At 50.4% G+C, this 24,454-nt stretch overlaps 1 protein-coding gene across 12 annotated transcripts in view; it reads left to right on the plus strand.

Moving 5' to 3' along the window:
- Nucleotides 1–19,119: 19,119 nt before the first annotated feature.
- PTK2 (protein tyrosine kinase 2) overlaps nucleotides 19,120–24,454 on the plus strand; it is a 256,529-nt gene continuing 251,194 nt past the window's right edge. For 10 of the 12 annotated variants that reach the window (XM_057532264.1, XM_057532265.1, XM_057532266.1 and 7 more), the window contains exon 1: nucleotides 19,153–19,288. The gene's annotated coding sequence lies outside the window, so the exon portion shown is untranslated. Of the gene's footprint in view, nucleotides 19,289–24,454 lie in introns of all 12 variants that reach the window. The other 2 variants (XM_057532273.1, XM_057532274.1) reach the window with 2 other exon arrangements.

The raw sequence follows: 24,454 nt of genomic DNA on the forward strand, positions 1-24,454 counted from the left end.
TTCACGAAGTTGCCGTTGCCATGGCGTCTGTGTGTGGGCAGGAGACAATCGTGCATCTCCTCAGCTTCTGGAACACTCATCCGGAGCCTTGGAATCAGGTGGTGGGAAGTCTGTGTGCAGAGAGAAAAAAGGAGGCGAGGAGTGTGGGAAGGAGTCGATCTGGGTGACTTCACCAGTGTTAACAGCGCTGAGGAAGGGGGGGCGATGCCTAGGCTGCCGATGAACCAGAGGAGATGGATGGAGGCGGAGGGCGCATTGGGCAGGGGTGGCTGCAAGGCATGCTGGGACCTCAGCCACACAGGCCGGTGGGGCGGGGGATCAGATGGAGCGTCTTTTCTCCCGCCTCCTGCGATTCTCTGCTGCCTCTCCTTTTTTTTTTTATTTTATTTTATTTTATTTCATTTATTCATTTTTTTGGGGGGGCTGTGTTGGGTCTTCATTGCTGCATGCGGGCCCTCTCTAGTTGCGGCGAGCGGGGGCCACTCCTCATCGTGGCGCGCAGGCCTCTCATTGCGGTAGCCTCCCCCCGTTGCGGTGGCTTCTCCTGCTGTGGAGCACGGGCTCCAGAGCGCAGGCTCAGCAGTTGTGGCGCACGGGCTCACTCGCTCTGCAGCATGTGGGATCCTCCCGGACCAGGACTCGAACCCGCGCCCCCTGCGTTGGCAGGCGGATTCCCAAGCACTGCGCCACCACGGAAGCCCTGCCTCTCCTTTGACAGCCACTTCCTACCACTGTCTCGAAGTCACTGTAAATGTAGCCCAGGAGTTAAATACTGCTGATTTAACACGTGCCTTTAATAAATAAATGAATAAATATTTAACGAGCTGCCTGCAATGTTCTCTTCCCCAAGTTTTACGTGGCTGGCTCATTCTCAATAGTCTGGGTTTTGTTCAAAAGAGTTATCATTTGAGAGAGACCTTTCCTGACCCCCTATCTACCCCTGCCAGAGTCCTTTGCCATTACAGGGCCCTGTTGTGTTTTCTTATAGCACTTTGTAGTGTCCGAAACTATCTACATAAGCTCCAGTAGTGCCTATGTAACGTGTGTGTAGGTCTCCATAACTAGGTCATCGTAGGCACTAATAATATTGGATAAATAAAGTAGTGAATTGGTATGTTCTGGAATATGGTAGGGTTTCAGAGCAGGTCCGTTGGAGAGAGATTTATTTACTGCCATGCAACCCTGGGCGAGTCACCTAGCCTGACTTCCTGGTCTGTAAAATGGGGCTAGTGTAATTATTCAGAGAAGGCAGCTCTAAAGCATCCACGGAGGCCCCTGCACAGCGCATGTGCACCCAGCACCCCTCACCTTGTTTGGAGGGAGCAGGGCTCCAGCACTGCTCAACCCCAGGGATACCACTCACACTCCCAGGGATGGAGGAATGTCTGGAGCCAAAGGCATGAGCGAGGAGGGAGTTGGTGGTCACCGGGGGAAGCGGGGAGGGCCTTGTCTGTCGGGGAGGAGCTGGGGGGCCTGTCAGGGTGAGGTCTGCCCCGTGGTCTCCCTGCCCTCCCTCCTGGCCTGGTCTGCTCATTGGGTGCCTCAGGTTGCCAGGACCAGGGCCTTACTCAGGCTGCCGAGGGACTGGGGCCAGGATGGGACATGGGAAAGCCAGGAGGCGGAGGCAAGGACAGAACCTTTGGCCTTCAGGCCTGGCTTCTCCAGAACTGTCTCCCCACCATGGGCAGCAGGCGTTCCCTTGACCCCCTGCCCTCTCAGGGGCACTCAGGGTCCCTCTGTCTCCCCCCAGGGCTTCTGCTGCCGTCATCGAGCTCAGCTTTGACCTCCTCCCGCCGGGTTTCCTACACCTGTCGCTTACTCACGGCTTGTCTCCCTCATCGTCCTGCCCCTTCTGCCTCAGGGCTGCTTGTGTGGAGCCTTTCAACTCTGCTCCCACCACCAACTCCAGCACGGTCTCCGTATCTCCAGCCCAGATTCCTGGGACAGATCAGCTGGCCAACTGGCCTGCTTGGGCAGCCCTGGGTGCAGCCAGGCTGGCAGCATGGCCAGCCCACAGGCTTGTTCCTGTGCATGAGCCTCCCGCCTTGCCCTGTTCCCGCCAGCTGGGGCTTTGACAGGCACCTGCGACAGTTTCCCTCGGGGAAAGGGAAGGGTGTACAGGCACCATGATGGACGTGTCTGTATGGCCCCTCTACTCGCCTGACGCCCCAGTCCACGCCTCACTCTCCCACAGCGCCCTCGCCCTCCACACCTCCGCACCTTTGCTCATGGGCTGCCTTCTGCCCAGAATGCTCCCCACTCTTTCATCTCAGCTCAGAGGCCACCTCCTCCATGGGGTCCTCCCAGATCACCACTGCCAGATATCACCTCTCCCTTCTTGGACCACTAAATCCCTTTGTCCCACTTTGAGACTTTGACTTGTTGTCATCATGAGCATGGTAGACAGTAATGATCCTCCAAAGATGTCCACATCCTAATCCCTGGGCCCTGTGAAGATGTGACCTTACATGGCAAAAGGGACTTTGCAGATGAGATCAAGTTAAGGACCATGAGAAGGGACGATCACCCACGATTATCCAGGTGGGCCCAATGTTATCACAAGTCTTTATAAGAGGGAGGTGAGAGGGTCAGTCAGCAAAGGAGATGTGACATAGAAGCAGAGGGTGGAGGGATGCACTTGGAAGATGGAGGATGGGGCCACGAGTCAAGGACTGCAGGTGACCTCCGGAAGCTGGGAAGCCAAGGAAACAGATTCTCCCCTGCAGCCTCCAGAAGGAACCAGCAGCTTGATTTTAGCCCCTGGGACTCCTATCTGACTTCCAGACCTGTAAGAGAATAAATTTGTGTTGTTTTAAGCCACTAAATGTGTGGTTCTTTGTTACAGCAGCTGTAGGCAACGAATACAGTTAACATACATGGGATTGTTCCTTTACAATAGAATATCAGCATCTCAAGGAGGGACTGTGCCTTGTACATCTTTGCACATCTGTATACATATTTTAAAACACCTATTTATGGCTGCACTGATCTATCAGTTCTCAACTGTATTGATCATTCATTCATCACCCTCCCTCTACCCTCCTCTGGGCTTCCCCCATGGGAAGAAATGTTTCCTAGAAGAAAGGAAGGTTTTTTTTCCCTGGAGCATCTGCGTTACTCCGTCCCTCAATGGACGTCTTTTGAGATATTTTTATAATAAAACAAAGCATGATTCTCTTATGCAATACCATTCACATATTTGTCAGGAAACGTTATGAAACTTCAAGGAAATACCTTGCTTCAATGAAGCCACTTTGGCCTCTGCTCTTGGCTGCCTGATAAAGTTTGAGAACTGGCCAAAAAGATAAAATGCAAACCTCCGCGGCTCCTGTGCAAGGCCGTTCAGGCTGGCCCGGTCCTCCTCCACCCCGTCGGCGGCTCATCCCTGCCACGAAGCCTCATTCCTTGTCCGGCCCAGTACCCGATCCCCTGAACGCCAGGATGGCTCCAAGCGTAGGAATCTTAGCACAAGTTCCTCCAGCCTAGAGACCACCTTCCCCAGCCCGTCGCGGCCCTGCTCTTCCTGGGAGATTTAAGGCAATCGGCATATCCTCTGGGAGACGTCCTTCTGCGCATGGAGATCGGCGGACGGTGGCTCCGAGCAGAGGCTGAGAGTTTTGTGGGACGAGCCCCCTGGTCTTCACGCCAGGCTCTTGCCCCGCTGAGCGGCAAAGGGGCCGGGCGAGGCTCCCCTCCCGCTGGGGACAGCGCAGAGCAGCCTTTACGGTCGTGGCTCCTCTGTGTTGCCCCAGCCACTCTGGGGCTAAATGAAAAAGGGGTGCTCCAGCCCGAGGCCGGAAGCCTCTCTCCCCTCCCATGGGCCATCACCCCAACCCCAGAGGATGTACCCTCAGCACTGGGACACATTTGGTACTGGGATCAGAGGGGCACGCTGTGGTACTGCCCGCTGAGGGCAGGGACAGCCACTACCAGGCCCCACCCTCGGGGGGTGGAGGGCAGCGGCCGTCCCAGGGAGGGGGCAGGAAGGATGAGGCTGGAAGGGGCCCAGGGCACTCAGAGGCAGTGGGGCTGGGAGGTGACAGGGGGTGGGACCATGTGTGAGCCGAGGCTCCAGGTCCGTCCCCTCGAGCCTGCTTTATTGTCCCTGGACTTCACTTACAAGACACAGAGTCAAAGGTAAAATTATTAAGGATTTCAAGATGGTAACCACAGAGCATCAAACCCCTGCCCTAGGTCCCCCCTCTGAGCACGGGGCCCTCTGGGACTCTGCCGGTCACACGCCCAGGAAGCCAGCCCTCAGCCAGCCTTCTGCCCAGACAGGGTGGACCTGGGCCTGGCTGCCTGCCTCCTGTGGCCATGGCCCTGCCCATCCGTCAGGGTGGCAGCTGCAGGCCAGCGGCCAGTCCCCGGAGACGCTCACAACAGCCTCTCTGAGGGCTCGTCCAGCACAGTCTGGGCCGTCACCCTTTCCTTGGGCCACCCTGGCTCCAGGGGAACCACCATGGAGTCTGAGGCCCTGCTGGAAATACTCCTCTTATGCCCCACCCAGTCTGACCGGATTCCATCCCACCCCTCGAACCAGCCTCTCTGGGCCGCACCCTCCAGAACCAGCCTCTCTGGGCCGCACCCTCCAGACCTGAAGGAACAGCGTGAGGCCACAGTGACGGCCGGTGTTGACAGAGAGCTGCGGTCCCACTTCAGCGGGCCCTTGGCCCCAGATGGGGAAACTGGGGTTTGGAGGTTCCAGGTCGCAAAGCCAGGGTGTGGCCGAGCTGGCCAGCCTGCACGGCTCCGCCCCCCAGGCCCATCCCCCTTCCTGGTGGGCGAGGTCACAGCACAGCTTCCTTCTCGCTGCAGAGGCTGCGGCCATTCCTCCCCGGCCATATGCATCCTTTCGCTAAATTTAGATTAATTATTCAAGAGGAAAGGGAGCACGTGCTTCTGAATAGCTAATCTATCTCCACGTGCATTAGGACTTCTGATGTGATTGGGATAGAATAGGATAATTATACAGGTAGTTGTAGAAGTCCCAGTAGGGGATTATAGGTAGAGAGGGAAACCTAGGAAACTTTGGGAGACCACTGTTAAGTTAATGATCGCTCAAGAAAGCTATCGGAGGAACATCGTGGAATGAAGAAGACTTGCTTAACTATAAAGCCATAAATAAAAGCACAAGATATGCCCCAGGTCATTAAGTGAAAGAAAAATGTTACCACGCTTCTACTGATTTGAATAAGCGCTATGACAGTCCTAGTGTGACCTCATAGGGTCAGACACTCTCCTGCCCAAAACGAAGGAGGAGCTAGTGATATAAGCCCGAAGTCTACTCGAAGAAGGCGGTTCTTTTCCCCTTCCCCCCACTTTCCTTTGATTATAAAGTTGTAGCCCACTTAATCCTCGGGGCAGAGCCTCCTCGCCTGCCCGCTTGCATCTCTCACAAGCGTCCTATGTTAATGAATCTACTTCTTGCCTATCACTTTGCCTCTCACTGAATTCCTTCTGCACTGAGACACAAAAAACCTGAGGCTCAGTAAGTCCAGACACCAGCTGAGCGATGCTAATTAAAAGACCGTGGGTTCGAGCCCCAGTCAGGTTTTTGGCCGGGTTCAAGTCCCAATCTGAGGTGCACGTTTTCAGACGTGCTTTCCTTCAAGGCCGACCGCCGTCCCGGGGCCGCTGGCTCACGCTGCCTGCCTGCCTTTGGTTTGTAGCGACATGTTTTCCCCTTCCTCTTTTGGTACGTTTCCATGTGTTTATTAGATTTGTTCGCAGTGGTCATGTATTTTGATGTCCGGTTAGTAATTTCCGCCTCCAGGCATGCAGACCGGGGCGGGGGGCGGGGAGTTGCCTCCACGCGCTCCTGTGACCCCTTTCAGGCCCCACCCGTCTCCTGCTCAGTTACCCCGATCGGCGCTGATGGCAGGGTCTGCTGGACCCACAGCTCCAGGAAGCACGTGTTCCTTATCTATTTCCTCCCAGCCTCTGCTTTGTCTTAAAATAGGGATAAAGACTAATATATTTTACAGGTCAAAATGCTTGGTGGAGTGAATGAATGTTACAGAAGCCATTGACAGAAGCTACAAGTAAGGCAGCAGTGGTGAAGAGCGGGGACTCGGGAGCTCGGCCACTTATTTAGCTCTGGGCCTTGCGGCCAGCTGCCCTCTCCGGCCCTCAGTGTCCTCATGGGGGTAATAGTATTCAACAGCAACTACCTCATAAGGGCTGTTATGGGATGTAAATAGGTTAAGATTGGTAAGGTGTTTAGAATAGGGTCTGGCACATGTCAATGCTATCCAAGTATTTGCTAAATCAGTGACACCTTCCTCTTTCCCTCCTGAGTTCAAGACCAAATGAGAGGGACTTCCCTGGTGGCACAGTGGTTAAGAACCCGCATGCCAAGGCAGGGGACACGGGTTCAAGCCCTGGTCCGGGACGATCCCACATGCTGTGGAGCAACTAAGCCCATGCACCGTAACTACTGAGCCTGCGCTCTGGAGCCCACGAGCCACAACTACTGAAGCCCGTATGCCTAGAACCCGTGCTCCACAACAAGAGAAGCCACCGCAGTGAGAAGCCCACGCACAGCAACGGAGAGTAGCCCCCGCTCGCCACAACTAGAGAAAGCCTGCGCGCGGCAACAAAGACCCAACGCAGCCAAAAATAAATGAATAAATAAATGAATTTAAATTAAAAAAAAAAAAGACCAAATGAGAAAGACACTGGGGTTTCAAATAGCAGCTTTATTGTAAATAAGGCTGAACTTGAGTAGAAGGCTTGACTCACAGCCGCCGTCATATACCCCAGTACGAATTACACTTGGCCCCCGCCCCAGGCTTGCCAGGGCCTGTCCTGTAACCCTGAGTCCACTCCTCCACCAAGGCTGTGACCAGAGGGCAGGGTGGGCCAGGCAGAGAAGGAGGGTGGGAACCGAGGCTGCTCAGTGCCGATTCCCAGTCTCTTCGCTCCCCATTCAATGAGAAAGGCTGCATAGAGGCCAGAGTCGCCTTGCTCCTTCTTTCAAATGCCCGATGGAGGGTGTCGGGGGCAGGAGGGGGACGGTGGGGAGTTTTCCCATCTACGAAGGACCACTCCCGGCTGTCATTTATCAAACACCTACTGTGCACGTTATACGTGTTTCATTGCTCCCTCCTCACAATGATCCTACTAATTTTTCAGGTAAAGCAACTGGGACTCAGAAACCTTAGGTGACCTGTCCAAGGTCACACAGTCAGGAAGCAGCAGAGTCGAGATGCACTCTTTCCCCTTTGCCACGCTGACTCTGGCTCCACCTGGACAGTTGTAAAGGGCTGCTTGGCTGTGGTTCTGGGAGGAGGCTGCTGGCTTTGGAACCTGGCACCCGGCACCCAGCAGCGAGGACTGGGCCTTTCCTCTGGGAGAATACGCTTTGGCACTGATGCTCTGGGGGGCGTGATGTGATGTGATGGTGTGATGGGGGTGATGGTGTTCATCCGCTGCCGCCGTGCCTTAGGCGTGTCTGGGCACAGACTGGGGAGGGGCATCCTTGTGGCGCCCTGCTGGGCCCCTGAGAGGCACAGTCTCCCCGCTGAGCCCACCACGCCGAGTCCCAGGAGCCATCTGCCTCGGGGACCTGGACACAGAGTGACTGTCCCTGTCCTGTGGAGGCAGGAGGAAGGGCAAGGCGAAGAGTAAGGACCCCTGAATCTGCCAGGAGACGCGGTGACTCGCCAGGTGGTCAAGCTCAGAGAGGGCCTACCATGCAGGGAGACCAGCACTGCACGGGCCTGGGGCCTGAGAGGGGGCCGGTTCTGGTCATTTGGGCACACGCAACAGAAACGGACTCTGGGTGCTTTTAGCACAAAAAGATGTACCGGACAGACATAAATTAGCCCTCGTGTCAGGGGAAGATGCAAAGACCCAGGCCAGGAACCCGGGTGGTCCTGGGCATCCAGGTGGGCAAAACCTAGGGATGAAAACAGCAGAACGGGTGAGAAAAGATTTGGGCGGTAAAAGCAACAGGGACTTGTAACGGGTTGGGTGGAGGGAACTGGGGTGGAGGGAGGAGCCGGGGATGGGGGGCAGTGCCGTGAAGAGAGAATGTTCCAGGGGCAAGGACCGCCTGGTGGGAGTGGAGGGCTTCCTTTCGGGTTACATGGAGTTTGATATGCCTGTTGGACCCCCAGTTAAGAATTCTGGGCAAAGGGCTGGTCCAAGGGCCCGGTGTAGGGGACACGCATTCAGGGTGACCGTGGAGGGTGAGTGAGAATCCACAAGGACAGCAAGAACCACAGAATGAAGGGGGAGGAGCTGGGCCTAGGGCCATGCCCCCAGGAACAGCCCTACCCCCACTCCCGCCAGCAGGCACCTCTGCAGTCCACACAGGTCTTGGGCACTGCTGGCACCTGACTTCCTTGTCCTTCCAAGGCACTTGGCCTAGCATTTCACACATAGTAGGTGCTCAGTGAATATTTGTAGCCTGTCTCCTACTGATGGGAAGGAGACAGCTGGATGCAGAAGTTGCTCCAGGTTTGACAGGCCTGACGCGTCCTCAAGGATGACACAGAAGGTGGTGTCACAGTGGTGCATGGGGTGCTCCCAAGTCACAGTGTCTGCTTCCCGACGCTTCAAGGCAAACAACTGTGCTTATGTGAACGAGACCCCTCGACCTGGCATATCGGTGCCTAGAAAGGAGGTACAGTGTGACACATTCCTCCAGCTCTCAAACTCTATGTTCTCTTGAGAAATACAAACAAATCCACATGTTTAAATACAGGCCGCCCACTTGCATCAGAGGGAGTGGATTCCCTGGGTGACAAGTACACACAGTTCTGGCTGGGTTTACATCCTCTCCCACAGTCCCTCATTCATGGCCTCCTTGGCCCGCCACAGTCCTAATTCAGCATCCTTTGTTCCAGATGGTCTTGTCAAGGCTGCCTTCTCGAAGGCTGATTTGGAGCTCTGGTCTAATCTGCATAAGACCTCAGCTGGTTGGTAACACCAAGTGCCTTGCAATTTGTTTGTCCTCAAAATCTGCCTACTGCCACAAGTCGCACTATTGGAGGTGTGGGAATTTTCTTCAAGCATTGTTTTCAAGCAGGCGAAATGGCTTATGTATGGAGCACTGATTGCCGGCTTTGTGATTTGTGTGAGAGCAAGGCTGTCCTTGCCCTTGGAGAGCTCCCCGTGGGGGACTGCTAATGCCTGTCACAGACTAAATGTCACCCTTTTGTGAATTCATTGGATTTCAGAGCTAGAGGAGCCCCCTGGGGGCTCACGGAAGTCTTTGGACAGACCAGGAGCGCGAGGCTGAGGGCGGCAGAGGGGCCGCTGGGTAGAAGAGGCAGCTGACGGCCCCATTTGCGAGCTCTTTCCTGAGAGGCACACGGGACCCCACGCTGACATCCCACTGGGAACCGGAGCGCTGCCTACTCGTCGGAGCTGGCCAAGGTCCCAGATCTCTTCCTGTCCCCGAGGCATAGGTGGCATTTCCACCTAGCTGAGTCACCAGGGTTTTTTCCAGGTGGAGACGGTAATTACCAACCCAGGGGAGCCCAGAGTTCCTTAGCCCTTTGTGGAGGTGGCTCTGGGCTGCCAATTTAGAAACAAGTCTCTCTGTGTAGAAACGTATCCTCAAAGCCCGTTTGTAGAATGTGGTCAGAGTCCTAGACGCTGTGGATGAATTACAAACCACAGACACAGTAAAGTAAGAATGATGGCTGTTAACACTGTGCATTCCTGCATGCTACCAACAGGTATTTTAAGTGCCTCAAATCAGAGGAGTGTCGTGCAAGGGGGATGTACCATGAGGAAACTGCCAGCTCTTTCCTACAAATATGTCGTCTACTCTTTACAACAACCCTAGGATGATATCACTTATATGTGGGCTCTAAAAAAAATGTACGAATGAACTTATTTACAAAACATAAATAGAATTGCAGACATAGAAAACAAACTTGTGGTTACCAGGGAGGAAAGTTGGGGGGAGGAGGGATAAACTGGGAGATTGGGATTGACATATACACACTACTGTATATAAAATAAATAACTAATAAGGACCTACCGCATAGCACAGGGAACTCTACTCAATACTCTGAAATGGCCTATACAGGAAAAGAATCTAAAAAAGAGTGGATATATGTATATGTATAACTGAATCACTTTGCTGTACAGCAGAAACTAGCACAACATTGTAAATAAATTATACTCCAATTAAAAAAAAAAAACAACCCAGGAGGCAGCTATGACAATGATCGCCATTATAAAAACAGAGGAATTTGATTTTAGGGAGCTCGAGTCATTTTGTTTCTTCTCCAAAGGCGTTTACAGCTTAGGCAAGTTGAGAAATACAAAGTCAGAGCACCAAAGGTAACACACTATGTCCATAATCATGGGGAGAAGGGAGTAGTTAGGGAAACCTTCATTCAGTCATTCAGCGAACACTGGATTCAGCATGAGGTGCTCCCCATTCTTGGTTGGGTTTTGCCCATGACTCCTGTTTCCCACACGCCTCTGGAGCTAATTTGCTGATGCCCCCAGTGAGCCACAGACTTTGCCAGGCCTCAGCTTCCGCTCACGGTGATCACACTAACTACCAATACTGTTGACAAGGATGTTCTAAGAACGAGGGGATGCCATCTGTGAAGTGTGTCTTCCGGGAGTGGATGCAGGCCTTACTCCTACAGGTTAGTTTTTGCTCTGGTGCTTGTGAACCCCTCCCAACTCTGATGCTGAAGTGTGTGCAATGCCTGTGGGTTGTCACACGCGTGAATTATCTGGTGAAGGTTAGAGAATACCACTGACTTTGGCTCGATAACTTTAAAGAAAATGCCTTTATCACCATCACAGTTAAATGCAACAGCACAAAGCAGGAGAAGATGAAAAGGAAAAAAGCTCAAACCAAAGAATAAATGACATTTCAGAAAAAGCAGAAGAGGTAGATATGAAGACCAATTGTAATTTAAAGTGGCAACATGTCCGATGACTTAATTGCTGGCTTCTGGGTTGTTCCAGGTTAGAAAGAGGCAGGTACACACCAAGCCAGACAGGAGGTCCTGTGGCAGGGAGCAAAAGATTTGACCTTGGGCAGTCTCTCAACTTCTCTGTGCCTGTTTTCTCATCCAAAAACTGGGAGAATAGTAACATCTAACTTAAAGTGATCATAAAAGAGTATGGATTCACATGCCTAGTATCTAATAGATACTCAAAAATTGTAGCCATGATCATTAAGAGTCATAGCAGAGAAAGCAGAAAGTGGGTACAGAATTGATAGGTGCTTAGAATGAATTTCGTTTTGTTGGACTAAAATGAACCTCTGTTTTAAATGTCCCTGTCTTATTTGTTTCCAAATAAGACTCACTATGTCACCTCATCAAATGAGACAGCTTGCACACAGAGAGTGGTGTGCTGGTAAATATTCAACAACAGGCTCCCAGGAAGGGGGAGAACCTTGACTTGTAGTGTTTGCCAATGACTGCGGTGTGAATATTCCCACCCTGGCCGATTTCAAGCTTCCAATGTGGCGTCAGGAGACTTGACAACTACATGCAATGTGGGTTCCTAGGAGGGACCCTGGAACAGAAAAAGAACATTAGGTGAAAAATAAAGGAAATCTGAATAAATTATGGACTTCAGTTAATAACAATGCATCAGTGTTGATTAATTAATTACAACAAATATATCGTACTAATGTAAGATTCTAATGTTAGGGGAAACTGGGTGCAGGGTATATGGGAACTCTGTACTATTGTCTCGACTGTTGTGTAAATCTAAAACTGTTCTAAAAATCAGGCCTATTAAAAAGAAGAAATAATGTCCCAAGACTCTTTGGTAAGAAATAATAATATTAATATCTATTATTAATTGAGGGCTTACTGTGTGCCCATAATTTTACACGTCGACTCTGGGCTTCTGTAAGGGGAGCCGGAAGGGGGCGGATGCAGCCCAGCCCCAGAACTGAAAGAGTAACGGCAGGCAGGTCACCTGTGAGTGCTCCTCCGCAGCCGGGGCTGCTTCCCTCTCTGTCGGACACCAGGGTTACATTCTGGGAGACAACCTGCCCAGGAGGGAGGGGACCGTAATCCCCGGACCACGTGAAAAGTGGGCAGAGCATGTCCTGAAGGGAAAGTGGGGTCCTATTACCAGAGGAAAGAGGAGAGGAGGGGACAGCTGCTATTTTGGCTGTTCATCATCCCTTCCCTTCCCACCACCTGTAGGTTTGGTTCGGGTGAGGCTGACTTACCCTCGGTTCTGTGGCGGGCGTGGGACCCGGCAAAGCCTGGTCAGCCAGAGCCACTGAGACTTCGGTTGAAACTGGAGGAAAAGGGGCCCGACTCTTCTCCAGAGTTTGTTGAGGGGGCAGGACCGGGCCACTTTGTCATCACAAGGGAAAAACTGTGTCAGACCAGACCCTGGAGCTGCAAGGTGGAGATAGGCCTCGTCAGCCTGAATCTGAAGTTTCAGAATCTGAGTCAGTCCCTCTTTTTTTTTGTAAAAAAGTACAATTCAGTGGTTTTTAGTATACTGACAGAGTTGTGCAGTCATCGCTCCTATCTCAGCATGGTATTCCCAACGGTTGCACACGGCCGTTGAAGAATATTTTGCCATTTTCCACGATTCCTGTTACTCTAAATGCGTAACATGTATACATGCAGAAATCATACGTATTATACAGATACAGAGGCAACACATGTGAAGAGAAACACCAATTGTTTATATTGGCAACTAGGAGAACAGGGAATATATGTATGTTCTTTTTCAGGTTCTTTTCCATTATAGGTTATTGCAAGATATTGAATACAGTTCCCAGTGCTATACAGTAGGTTCTTGTTGTTTATTTTATATACAGTAGTATATATCTGTTAATCTCAAACTCCTAATTTATCCCTTCCCCCTTTCCCCTTTGGTAAACTTAAGTTTGTTTTCTGTGCCTGTGAGTCTATTTCTGTTTTGTTAATAAGTTCATTTGTATCTTTTTTTTTTAGATTCCACATATAAGTGATATCATACATATATATTTCTCAGTCTGACTTACTTCACTTAGTATGATAATCTCTAGGTCCATCCAATTACAGTTTGTATTTGACGTTTTATTTGATAGAACCTTTGGAATAGAAATAAAACAACAGAAACAAAATGATTCTTTTATAAACATACATGAAACTATTAATTTTTTATTGTTTACGTTGACTTTAAGGTATACTTTTTTGGCGAAAGCATATTCCACTGTGTGGCTTTGAATGCAATCACGTTTTACTTTTTAATCTTTTACGCCAGAGCTGCTGACGGCGTGGTGTGTGGAACCACAGGTGGCCCGCACACTGTTACCAGTTCACGGGGAGATAAGTACAGGAATTAAGGGTTTTAGAGGGCTTCCCTGGTGGCGTAGTGGTTGAGAGTCTGCCTGCCAATGCGGGGTACACGGGTTCGGGCCCTGGTCGGGGAGGATCCCACATGTCGCGGAGCAACTAGGCCCGTGAGCCACAACTACTGAGCCTGCGCGTCTGGAGCCTGTGCTCCACAACTGGAGAGGCCGCGATAGTGGGAGGCCTGCGCACCGCGATGAAGAGTGGCCCCCGCTCGCTGCAGCTGGAGGGGGCCCTCGCACAGAAACGAAGACCCAACACAGCCAAAAATAAATTAATTAATTAATTAAAAAAAAAAAAGAGTTTTAGAGGCTCTCAAAGCAATTTGACAGAGCTGTTTTATGTTCTTTGAATCTAATAATAAAAAATTAGGGCTTGAATTTTGTATGTCATGGCTTTTTAAAAATTTCACTTATTTCTAATAATTTATTTATTTTTGTTGCACGTATCAGCCCACAATGGACTGGAAGAAAAAAGAGCTGGTCTCACCCTACAGGTAGTTTGGGAAGCGCTGCTCCGTATCACTGAGAATTAGTACAAGTCAAGGTCGTGATGGAAATAGAAAATATGAGAATGGAGCTCAGAAAAGGGAAAAAAAAAAAGCTGAGAAGATGAAAGACATGAGAAATCTCCAAAATGGCAGTTTGCTTAAATTTTAGAAACTGCAAATGAGGAAAGCAAGCAGACCTCTGTGCCCAGCATGATCCCCACAAAATCTGCAAAGAGGACACTGCTTTGAGGAGGGTTTACTGCTGATCAAAGCAACGAAAATGATCAAGAAAGTGATTTTCGGCAATTCCACAACTAGAACAGGTCTGATGGAGACCCTTCAGCTGTGGGGTCTTCTCTAAATGAGGCTGTACTGACCAACCACTGACTGCAGAGACAAGGCTTGTGGGCCTCACTTGGTCTCACCCTGGTTGCCCTTGTGTCGGGCATAAGGACACACAGCCTTAGGAGGCAAAGAAGCTCAGTGGCTGAGAAAACAACTTCATTCGGAGCCACACAAGCTCATTTGAATCCTGCCTCTGCTGCTTACTTGCTGGGTAGACTTGAGCTGGGTAGCCATCACTTTCTGGCCTCAGTTTACCCATCTGTAAAATGCACTTAATAGGATTTATCCAAGGTGGCTGTGAAAATTAAATGAGATAATAAATAGTTTGGGGCAGAATTTCCCGGGAAACGCGGCCCTTTTCCTCTCTGGAGGCTGGTGCAGGGGCAGCAGCAGGTGCAGGGTACATGGGAGCCCTGGATGGACTCTGATTTGAGCCCTAGCTGCAAGTTCCGGACCAAAGGGGTATCTCAGGTCAGGAGGGGTGCGGGGGGTGTCCCCGGCCTCGACCTGTTCAGGGCCGTACAGGGGAAGGGTGTCCCCCCTGTGTGTGTGTGTGCAGGGTGTGTGTGTGTGTGTGTGTGTGTGCACACGCATGTGTGTGGGGGGGGCTGGGGGTTGGGAAGTGACCATGGGGCCTAGACCCAGGAGCAGAATCCCTGGGACAGTCCCACAGGTGCAATCCTGTGCCCACTGCTTGTGGCAGGGTCCACTCACTTCCCCTCATGGGGGAGGCTGGGGGGCACAGAGTGGAGGTGGGGCCTGGAAGAGGCCCAGCTTGTGCTCTGTGTATCGGAGGGACCTGGAACACCCTGGTGGGGTCTGGGAGGATGATCTGTGTGAGCTGGAGGGGCTGGGGCACCCTTAGCTTCCGCTGGGGACGCTCCTCCCACCTGGGGTGAATTGCTCCCACGTCCCCACAGGAGAGCCGTGCCCATTGCAGGTCCTGCTGGTGGGCGTGACCTACCCTTGTAGGCGTTAATAGCCCTACATCCCTGCATCCCTGCATCAAGTTCCATGGAAAGTGAAATTTCAAGCATGTAGTAAAACCTGCAGAAACTGTCTAGTTTTCCTGTGAGCCCAGAATGTTCCCTCCCAGGAAAGCTGCACACTGTGGTCGTGGCCCATCTGGTCTTTAGTTGGGCCAGAACGTGAAGGAGGAACTCTGTCTTCTGATCACTCGTACCGTCCCTCCCTTGGCCTGCTTCCCCTTTGGGCATCTTCCCTCGGGGCAGCCCCTGACCCCTTCCCTTCTGCTCTTGCAGTCGCTCCCCCCCTCCCCCCCATTTTACAGATGAAGGGGTTGAGGCTCAGAGGCTGAGTGGCTGCTTAGGGCCACTGGGCTGTCCTGTGCGGGAGCTGGGATTTGAACCTAGGTCTCCTGGCCTCCTTTCTCGTTCGCCTGCTCCTGCTCACTGGTCCCTGCGTAGTCTCTGATTCTTAACACTCGAGGGCCAGCAACCCCGGTGATGTGTCAGGCCCAGAGCTCCCTGGGGCACATCTTACTGGACCTAGAGGTGGCCTGGGCACCTGTCTCTTGGGTCCCACTTTCTCTCACTGCAGCTTCTCTAGGCAGATGGCAGACTGGCCAGTGGCACAATGTGGGCAGTGACCTGGGCTTCGGTCATCAGCTTCTGTGCCCTCATTACCGTGCATCCACCCCCCGCCTTAAATGTGTGTTTCTGCTTCCCCACGTGAGCAAGTCCCTCCCGGTGGCAAGCCCTCTCCAGATGAGGTAGGCGAGGGGCTCTTCAAGGGGGACCTGCTCTGAGGGTTGGTACAGCTGCTTTGCCAACACACAGGAAGCCCTTCCTGAAAGCTTCCCACGCAAGGTCAGCGCTCGGCCCATCTGGTGCAGCACAGGAAGGGAGAGCCAAATGGTGTTCTGTGTTTTGTTTTTTGTACGGGGCCTGAGTGCAGCAGAGGCTCACGGGGAGAGGGAGGAGCACAGGCTTTGCAGTTGGACAGATTGTGGCTTTAAATTCCAGTCTTGTTGTCTGTCTCATTGTTTTGTTTTTTCTGAGTCACGGTTTTCACATCAATAAAATGGGGATGATGATCACAGTGTATATGGGGCAGGGCTGTTCTGAGGTTGAGAGACAGTGTCTAAAGGATCTGACCCACGGAGCCCGAGTACAATCAGCCTTCAGTAGCACTATGCTCTGGGTGGTCCTTTGAGTATGCCCTCCACGATCAAGATGATTAGTAATCCGTGCAGTAATGCTGCAGCTAATCAAGAACTTACTGAGGGTATACTTTGCCAAGCACTCTGCTGAGTGTTTTACAGGATGGTCCTTTTCCTCCCCATCCTCTATAAGTCCCATTTTATAGATGAGGAATGAATCTCAGCGACATTATGCGACCTGCCCATCATCATCAGATGCTGGTGAACAGCTGCACTTGAGTCTCAGTCGGCTCCATCGTTCCTCCATCTCCAGAGGCTGAGCACTTAAGGCACCACAGGTATGCTCCAGGGATAAGCAGGGTTTGTTAGACAACGCGCTCCTCACCTTTTACCTTTCTCCTTTTGTATCTGTTTGCCCTTCTCATTTGCATCACTTCTTCCTCTCGCCCTTTCCCTACTTTCTTCCTCTCGCCCTTTCCCTACTTTCTTCCTCTTGCCCTTTCCCTACTTTCTTCCTCTATTAAGCTAAAGAATAATCAAAGCTGCCCTTCAGGAGCATCAAGTTTAAACATAACATGGTAAAGTTGAGGAAACAAAGTATCAGTTATCTATGGCTGTGTAACAAACTACCCCAAAATGAGAGGCTTACAACCACAAGCTTTTATTTTATTTGTTCATAACTCTCTGATTTGGCAGTTTGGGCTGCTTCCAGCTAGACAGTTCTGCTGGTCTCTCTGGGTCTCAGGTGGTTGCAGTTAGCGGAAAGCTTGACTGGGGCTGGGTGGTCCAGTGCAGCCTCACTCACCTGCCTGGCGGTTGGCAGCCTGTTGGCCAGGGTGCCTCAGTGGCCACTCGCTAGGCTAGCTTGGGCTTGTTTAAGAGGGTAGAAACTGCATGGCTTCTTGAGGTTTCAGCTCAGAAGTTGTACATCACTTGAGACACATTTTATTGGTCAAAGCAAGTTACAAGATCTGTCCAAATATGTCGGGTGAAAAAGTAGATTCCATCTCTTGTTGGGAGGAGTGTCAAAGACTTGGTGCCTGTTTTTAGCCTACCACACTAAGCACAGTTCCCTCCCCCAAAGATATCCTTAATATAACCCCTTTTGTTCCTTCACTCCTCTCCCCTGACTCCCATTCCCTCCTTATACTTTCAATAATAATTCCTTACTTCACATCACCCAAAGCTTCATTTACTCACTCAACAAGTATTTTATTATGTGCCAGGGACCCCGAAGTGAACAAAACAAAGTTCCTGCTCTAGTGAGTCTAATGTTCTAGTGGAGGGAGCAGACAATGCAGAAATAAAGAAGCACACAGTGTAGGGCTATGGTGGACAATGGGTGCTTTGGACAACAACACAGCAGATGAGGGGGTGGGGAGTGTGTGTGAAAGGGTGGAGGGTAGTCGGTGGTTCCTATTACATACAGAGGGATCAGTTGACATCTAATGAGGTGACATCTGAGCCTGAAGGAAGTGAGGGAGTAAGAAGGTCCAAGCAGAGGGAGAGATTTCCAGGTAGAGCAAACAGCCAGTGCAAAGGCTCTGGGGCTGACATTGAGAGACACAATTCCTTACAGTCTTAAATGTAGTTTAAAAACACCAGCCGTATGTATTTCATGAAAGAATAATAAAAGAAAATATTTAAAAATGGTAAAACTCTTGCTAAGCGAAAGCACTTTATTTTACCGGATTCTGTTATAATCGATTATAGCTCCTGAGAAGGGAACGGAGGGTCACCTCTCTGAGCTTCAGGGAGTTCACCTTTCAAAAGGAGAACTGTGTGCTTATCCTGCCTCTCGCCTTGTGGTGAGGATCAAAGTGACACCATGAAAAATGAAAGTTGCTCTGCTTATGGTTTCATTTCCTACCGCAAGGTTGCCCGTGATTTTTTTTTTTTTTTAAACGCAAATCAGGTATCACTTTCGCTTAAAACCCTCAAAGGCTCACTGCTGCCTAAAGAATAAGTGCCAGGCACCTGAGCACGACTTCAGAGGGCCCTGGCCGTCTCATTTTTTACCCAGACCCCCTCCCCCCGCCCCCGCCACAACCCCATGCTCCAGTCAAAACCGGCTCTCATCTCAGCCGCTCTCTGTCTGGGACCCTCTGGGATCCTCCTCTCCCTTCTCAAGCCTCAGCACCTAGGGGACCGGCACCTTGGTGGTTAATGTACCCAGATCAGTGCCCCGCTGGCGCTCAGGTAGATAATGTGTCCACCTCTAAGCCCTTATAAAGCTCTTTCCAGACCATCTTCTAAGATCAAATCTTGGTACCGCCCAGCACTAGCTAGCTATGATGCCTCTGAACAAATCCCTGAGCCTGCTTCCCTATCTGCAAAGGGGTTCGGGACACCCCTTAGGTGGGCCTGGAGAGGACACGGGCCGGCGCGGGCACACACCGGGTCCGGACATCCGTGCTTCCGACTCTGGGGCGGGGCTGTAAGGCGGCTGACCGGGGTGGGGGGGGCCTCCAGAGGAGCAGGGTCTGGGGCTCGGGGCAGCGAAGCGGTGCGAGGGCTTCCCCGTAGTCCGTCCAACTCCGCCGGCCCAGAGTGCGGCCGGAGGGAACCCCGGGACGTCCGCTCGGCGGGGCGCCACTCCCGCCCCCGGGCAGAGCTTCCCCGAGGCCGCCGCTCGGGGCCGCAGCCACGCCCCCGCGCTGACCCCCCCGTCCGCCCGCAGCCCGGGCCTGACGTCCCGGGTACGATCCCGGGAGCAGAGCCTGGCGGCGTGGTGGGCATGCGCGGGCCGCGGTGCGCGGCGCGCATGCCCGGTGCTCCCGGGAGGCGGAAGCTCGGAACGGGGACGCGGCCGGGCGCGCGCAGCGGAGGGAGGCGCGCGCCTCAGGAGGCCGCCGCGCACGCGCGGCCCGCGCCGACGCAGCACGGCCCCGAGGGCGCGAGCCCGCCGCCGCCGCCGGGCCGGGACTGCTGTGCGCCCGCGGCGTGAGGCGTGGGAGGGAGTGCGGCCCATCAGCCGCGGCGCCGCCCGGTCGTCGTCTGCCTTCGCCTCCCGGCGCCAGCGCGGTCCGAGTGAGTGCGGGGCCGGGGCCGGGGCCGGGGCGCGGGCAGGCGGGCGGGCCGACTCCCGGAGCTGGTTGTTGGCAGGGCCGCGGCCCGAGGGTGGAGGGCCGAGCGGGGCCGGACCGGCCAGTCCCGGCGGCGGATGCGGCGGGGACCGGCCCCTCCCGCGCTGGCCGCGGCCCCGGGAGGCCGGGGACGTGGGGAGGCCGGGGGCCCGAGGAGGCCGGCGGCTTGGGGGCGGGGGGCGCTTGGAGGCCGAGGGGTTCGGGGCTGGGAGAGTCTGAGGGTCTCGAGGCCGGGGGATATGGGGAGGCCGGGGGCTCCGGGAAGCAGGGGGCCTTGGGGGATGCGAGGAGGCCGGGGACTCAGGGAGGCTGGGGTCTCGGGGGACGCTGGGAGGCCGGGGAGCTCAGGGAAGATGGGGAGGCTGGGGGATTCGTGGCTCGGAGAGTCCGAAGGTCTGGAGGCCCGGGGCCTCGGGGAGGCCGCCCGGCCTCTGCCGGGGCGGGCCGAGTGCCTCCAAAACAAAAGGGGAGAGAGAGGAGGGAGGGGGAAGAGGGAATCCGCGGGGCCGCCGGGGGATCGGCCGGCCCGCGGGGCAGGGAAGGGTGGGCCTCGAGCCCGCGTGCGGGGCGGCGGGGCGGCTGCGTCCCCCGCGGCCGGCGCTCAAGTTTTGTGCAGCCCGGAGGCTTTCTCGGCGGCAGCCCTGAAGACCTGGCAGGATTCGTTGCGCTTCCCAAGTTTCCTCCTCTTCTCGCCCCAGCCCCCAACTCCGCGGCGCCCGCCGAGCAAGCTGGAAGCACTCTGGGTCCTTTCCTGGCACCCCATTCTTTCTCAAAGGAGTGTGTGTGTGTGTAGGGTGTGTAGGGTGTGTGTGTGTGTACGCTGTTACTTGGTTTTCTTTGATTGCCGGATTTTGTAGCTTAATGCACTAAGGGTAAAGGTTTTTGTTTTTGCCATTTCAACAGTGTCTTATTCTTGCTTAGTTAGCCTGCAGCTGGGTTTTTGGCAGTGAGACTAAGAGAATAGTAATATTGTGGTATTCATGGGAACTGGTTGAAATACGGTCAAGTTGAAGGCGATGTAAGAGTTTGGGGGTCTGTACTTAAGACGACCATCATTGGGATTCATACTTAGGATGTAAACATCTTCGTGGTTGGAAAAACAGGCCATTACTCTTCGAAATGCAATACCAGAGCCTCACCTTGAATACTTTATTTGTAAAACGGGTAATGAAAATAGTCTCTTCATTGAAATGACACAGCCAAACCCTCAGGTTAGTTGTCCTGTCTTTGACAACCTCTGAAAAGTGGGAGGAAAGTATGTGGATGAAGTGATTAAAGATTCACAATAAATTAGCATTCAGCGTACTTTGTTGAGGTACAGTGTAGATAATATTTTGGTCCAGTTGTACTATTGAGTTAATGTTTAAAACCCTGTAGTATTTAAACACATGAAACTTTTTTTTTTGTTTGTTTTATTTAGCATTTATTTAGAATGACATATACAAATTAATAGTTTCCTTTTTTACATATAATTTATTTATGTCTTTTATACTTTTATTTTTGATAGTGGATGTTTTACCCCCTTTTTTTTTTTAAAGAAAGGGCAGTGTTTATAAATTTATTTATTTATTTATTTATTTTGACTGTGTTGGGTCTTCGTTTCTGTGCGAGGGCTTTCTCCAGTTGCGGCGAGTGGGGGCCACTCTTCATCGCGGTGCGCGGGCCTCTCACTGCCTCTCCCGTTGCGAAGCACAGGCTCCAGACGCACAGGCTCAGTAGTTGTGGCTCACGGGCCTAGCCGTTCCGCGGCATGTGGGATCTTCCCAGACCGGGGCACGAACCCGTGTCCCCTGCATTGGCAGGCAGATTCTTAACCACTGTGCCACCAGGGAAGCCCCACATGAAACTTTTAAAGGAAGTTTGTGTTTCAACTTTCAACTCATAAAGACAGTATGTCTTAGTATCTTTATGAGTATATTGTTTTATATTTTTGGCTACTGTTGGAGGGGAAAAACTAGTTGAACTTACCATTAGTCTCTTCTGAACACTTGTGTACTAACTGCTGCTGAAACAGCAAGATCAAATATTATAGATTCTCCTCTGAAGAATTTCTTTCAGGTCATTATCAAATAACCCAGTTTAATAATGAGCACTGGAAAATATTGTTTAAAACACATGTTCCCTTGTAAACGCGGCCCCATAAGGCTTCATGAAAGGACTGAATAGAAGGACTATACATCATTCAGAGGTGATGCATTGAGAAGCAAGTGCTTGGCTAAATAAAGACATTGAATCCAAAACTTAGTATTTATGATGTGGGGCAAAGAATGCTGGGACTCCTACAGGAGACCGTCTGAGGCTGTCTGTCACGGAAAGTGAGTAGTAAGTGTTAGATCCACTAGTGCAGCAGTCGCCAAGTGTCTGGGGAAAGCGGGAGTTAGTGATGGCAGTAAGGATCATTAAAACGTTTTTAGCTAAACTCTTCTCTGTAACACTCCATGCCCTTTGTTGGAAAGTACAGAAATTAATGTTCCAATTCTAAAAGCTGGGTTCTTGAGCTAGATAACTTCTCTTACTAGAAAGTTGGAGAAATTGTCTAAATAACAAAAGTGTATCGTTAAAGCGTTTCCTTTAAGAAAAAATACTGATGAGCTCTCTCAGAAGAAATTATTGTTATATTTTGTATATACATATATAGTCTATGGTGTTATAAAGTGTTATGTGTAGCAAAAGATAATTTTGAAAATTACTATCTTTGCATGTTATTTTGAGTTATAGTGAGGTGGAATCTTAGTTCATATCTCTAAAGGTTTTATGGAAACCTTTTTTTCCTATATTTTAATGTGTCTTAATTTTGAGAAAAATAATTAAAAATTGTCTTAAGGGTAACAAAAGATGCAATTCAAATTGTTAATACAATATGTAAATCTTTAATTTTTTAAATTAAACATTTTCAGTTTAGACATTTTTAGATAGAATAAATCTGGTTTTAAATTTCAGTGGCATTAAAAGTTCTGTTACTTTTGATTACTGTAGCTTTATAGTATAGTCTAAAGTCAGGGAGCCTGATTCCTCCAACTCCCCTTTTCTTTCTCAAAATCTCTTTGGCTATTCGGGGTCTTTTGTGTTTCCACACGTTTTTAGATTTTTTTTGTTGTTGTTGTTCTAGATCTGCAAAAATGCCATTGGTAAAAAGTTCTGTTATTTTTATCATATTTGTGAACTGAGTTTTTAAATGAGTTTTTTTTTTTTTTTTTGCTAGTAAATCAGAAAAGTTTAGTTTCTGAAGTACTTTATTTTGCCGTAAAGCTCTAGTTTAAGAACATATTTTCATTAGTTTCCTCTTACTGAAATCCCTTAAATAATTAGAAAAACTTACTGTGGGGATCTTTGAGAATTTTCACTGATGTCTGTATTTAAAATGTTAACTTAAAAAATTTGGGCAGAGTAAATGACCTTACTTGAGTCAATAGTAATGAACTCCAAGAAGTTTATGAATGCAAATAAGCGTTCAAATGTTAAGTTGCTTATCAACCTTTAGAAGGATCCTTGGAATGGAGAAGGATGGAGAGCAGCTCCAGCTTGCCTTGGGTGCACCTGTGTTTCTCTAGCTCACCCAGATACATTCAGAAGTTATGGGTTTTTTCCTTCTTTTCTGTAAAACAGTGTTTAGTAGTGGATTATTTGAGCCCTTTATTGCTTTTTCTCTCTACTGACATTTTGGCAGGGTTCTTTTTTCTTCTTCATTTCATGACTACCAAAAGGCAACCCAGTGCAAGAGAAATGAAATTCATATGTACCAGTTTCTGGCATTAATTTCTAGGAATTTTGCTAAATCTTATCATTCAGAACTGCACAAATGTGTTTCTGATTGTAAATCAGCAGAGGAACCCCCTCTGTTTCTATCTGTAACAGTTGTATTGTTTTTTACTAGGCTCTGTGATGGAAATGAAATTCAGATACACATATATAGTTAAACTTTCAGTTTAAATGGAATTTTTAGCAAAACTCTTAATTATAGTCTGATTTGCGTAAATAGTAAGGAAGTGATTTATAGACATAGCAGGAAATAAACGTTTCCCCGAGTGGCACTATTCCCACTCTTTAGCAGTTGGAAGCCTCAGAGAAAAATACGAGTAGCATCACCACAAAGTTTACCTATTTTTAAGGACACGAAGGTGTTTCCTTACAAACTGAGTATTTAATTAAAATAATCCTACCTAAATCTTATTTATGTACATTGCTATTTACTGTAAACTCATTTTCCACATCAAGAAGAATGACTGAAGTTACACATTTGAATGTTTTCCAGTGGTGGGGGAAGAACATTACTGGGTACCTGTGTGGGTGCCCTGTGCTGTTGGTAGGTGTTATTACCTTTTTACAGATGAACTAAACGTAGGAGGGTCTCTGTCCTGTCAGTTGCATTTGTTAAACGCCACGTGCCAGGCCTGAGCTGGGTGCCCTAGCGCTTTATCTGCTTTATGACTCGCCACAACTACTGAGTTGTACTGCTGTCTGTATCCTCCTTTTGTAGATGAAACCCTGGAAGCAGCGAGTTAGAGTAGCTCGCCCGGGTGCTCAGCCCACAGTGGTGGATGGCTTGGACAGACCCGAGGGACCCTGCAGTGCCAGCTCCTAACAGCCTGCCTGCGGCCTCCCTGGCTGGAAAAGCAGCAGTCTGTAAAATCTTAATCCAGTCTTCTGCAGTAGGAATAAATAGTATGCTAGTGTAATGACCATGTCTGGGAAAGTTTAGATAATTGTGTTTTCTACTTGACTCTAACACTTTCAGATCATGAAGTTCTGACCTGGCCAACATAGTATAGGTAAACATTTTAATTAATATACCAACATTGTTTAATTATTTGAAATTAATTTAGAATTAGGTAAAGTGTATAATGCATGATGCCGTGATTGATACTTCTCATTTGTCAAGATGTGCTTTAATAACCTCCACATTTACAGTTTTTTCATTGGTGACTTTTTTGGGGGGTTGATGTTTGAAGACAGTTTTGTGGGAAGCAAGGAGTATGTAAGGGAAAAACAAATTGCACATTTCTCACACAGGTATAAGCCCCTTGTAGTAATCCTAATATTTACAACCTCTGATACATTGCTGCTCTATAAATGTTTCTGAAGTGAATGTGCTCATTCTCACCAACTTAGA

Source organism: Balaenoptera acutorostrata, chromosome 17 (genome assembly GCF_949987535.1).
Source record: "Balaenoptera acutorostrata chromosome 17, mBalAcu1.1, whole genome shotgun sequence".
Classification (NCBI taxonomy): Eukaryota; Metazoa; Chordata; class Mammalia; order Artiodactyla; family Balaenopteridae; genus Balaenoptera; species Balaenoptera acutorostrata.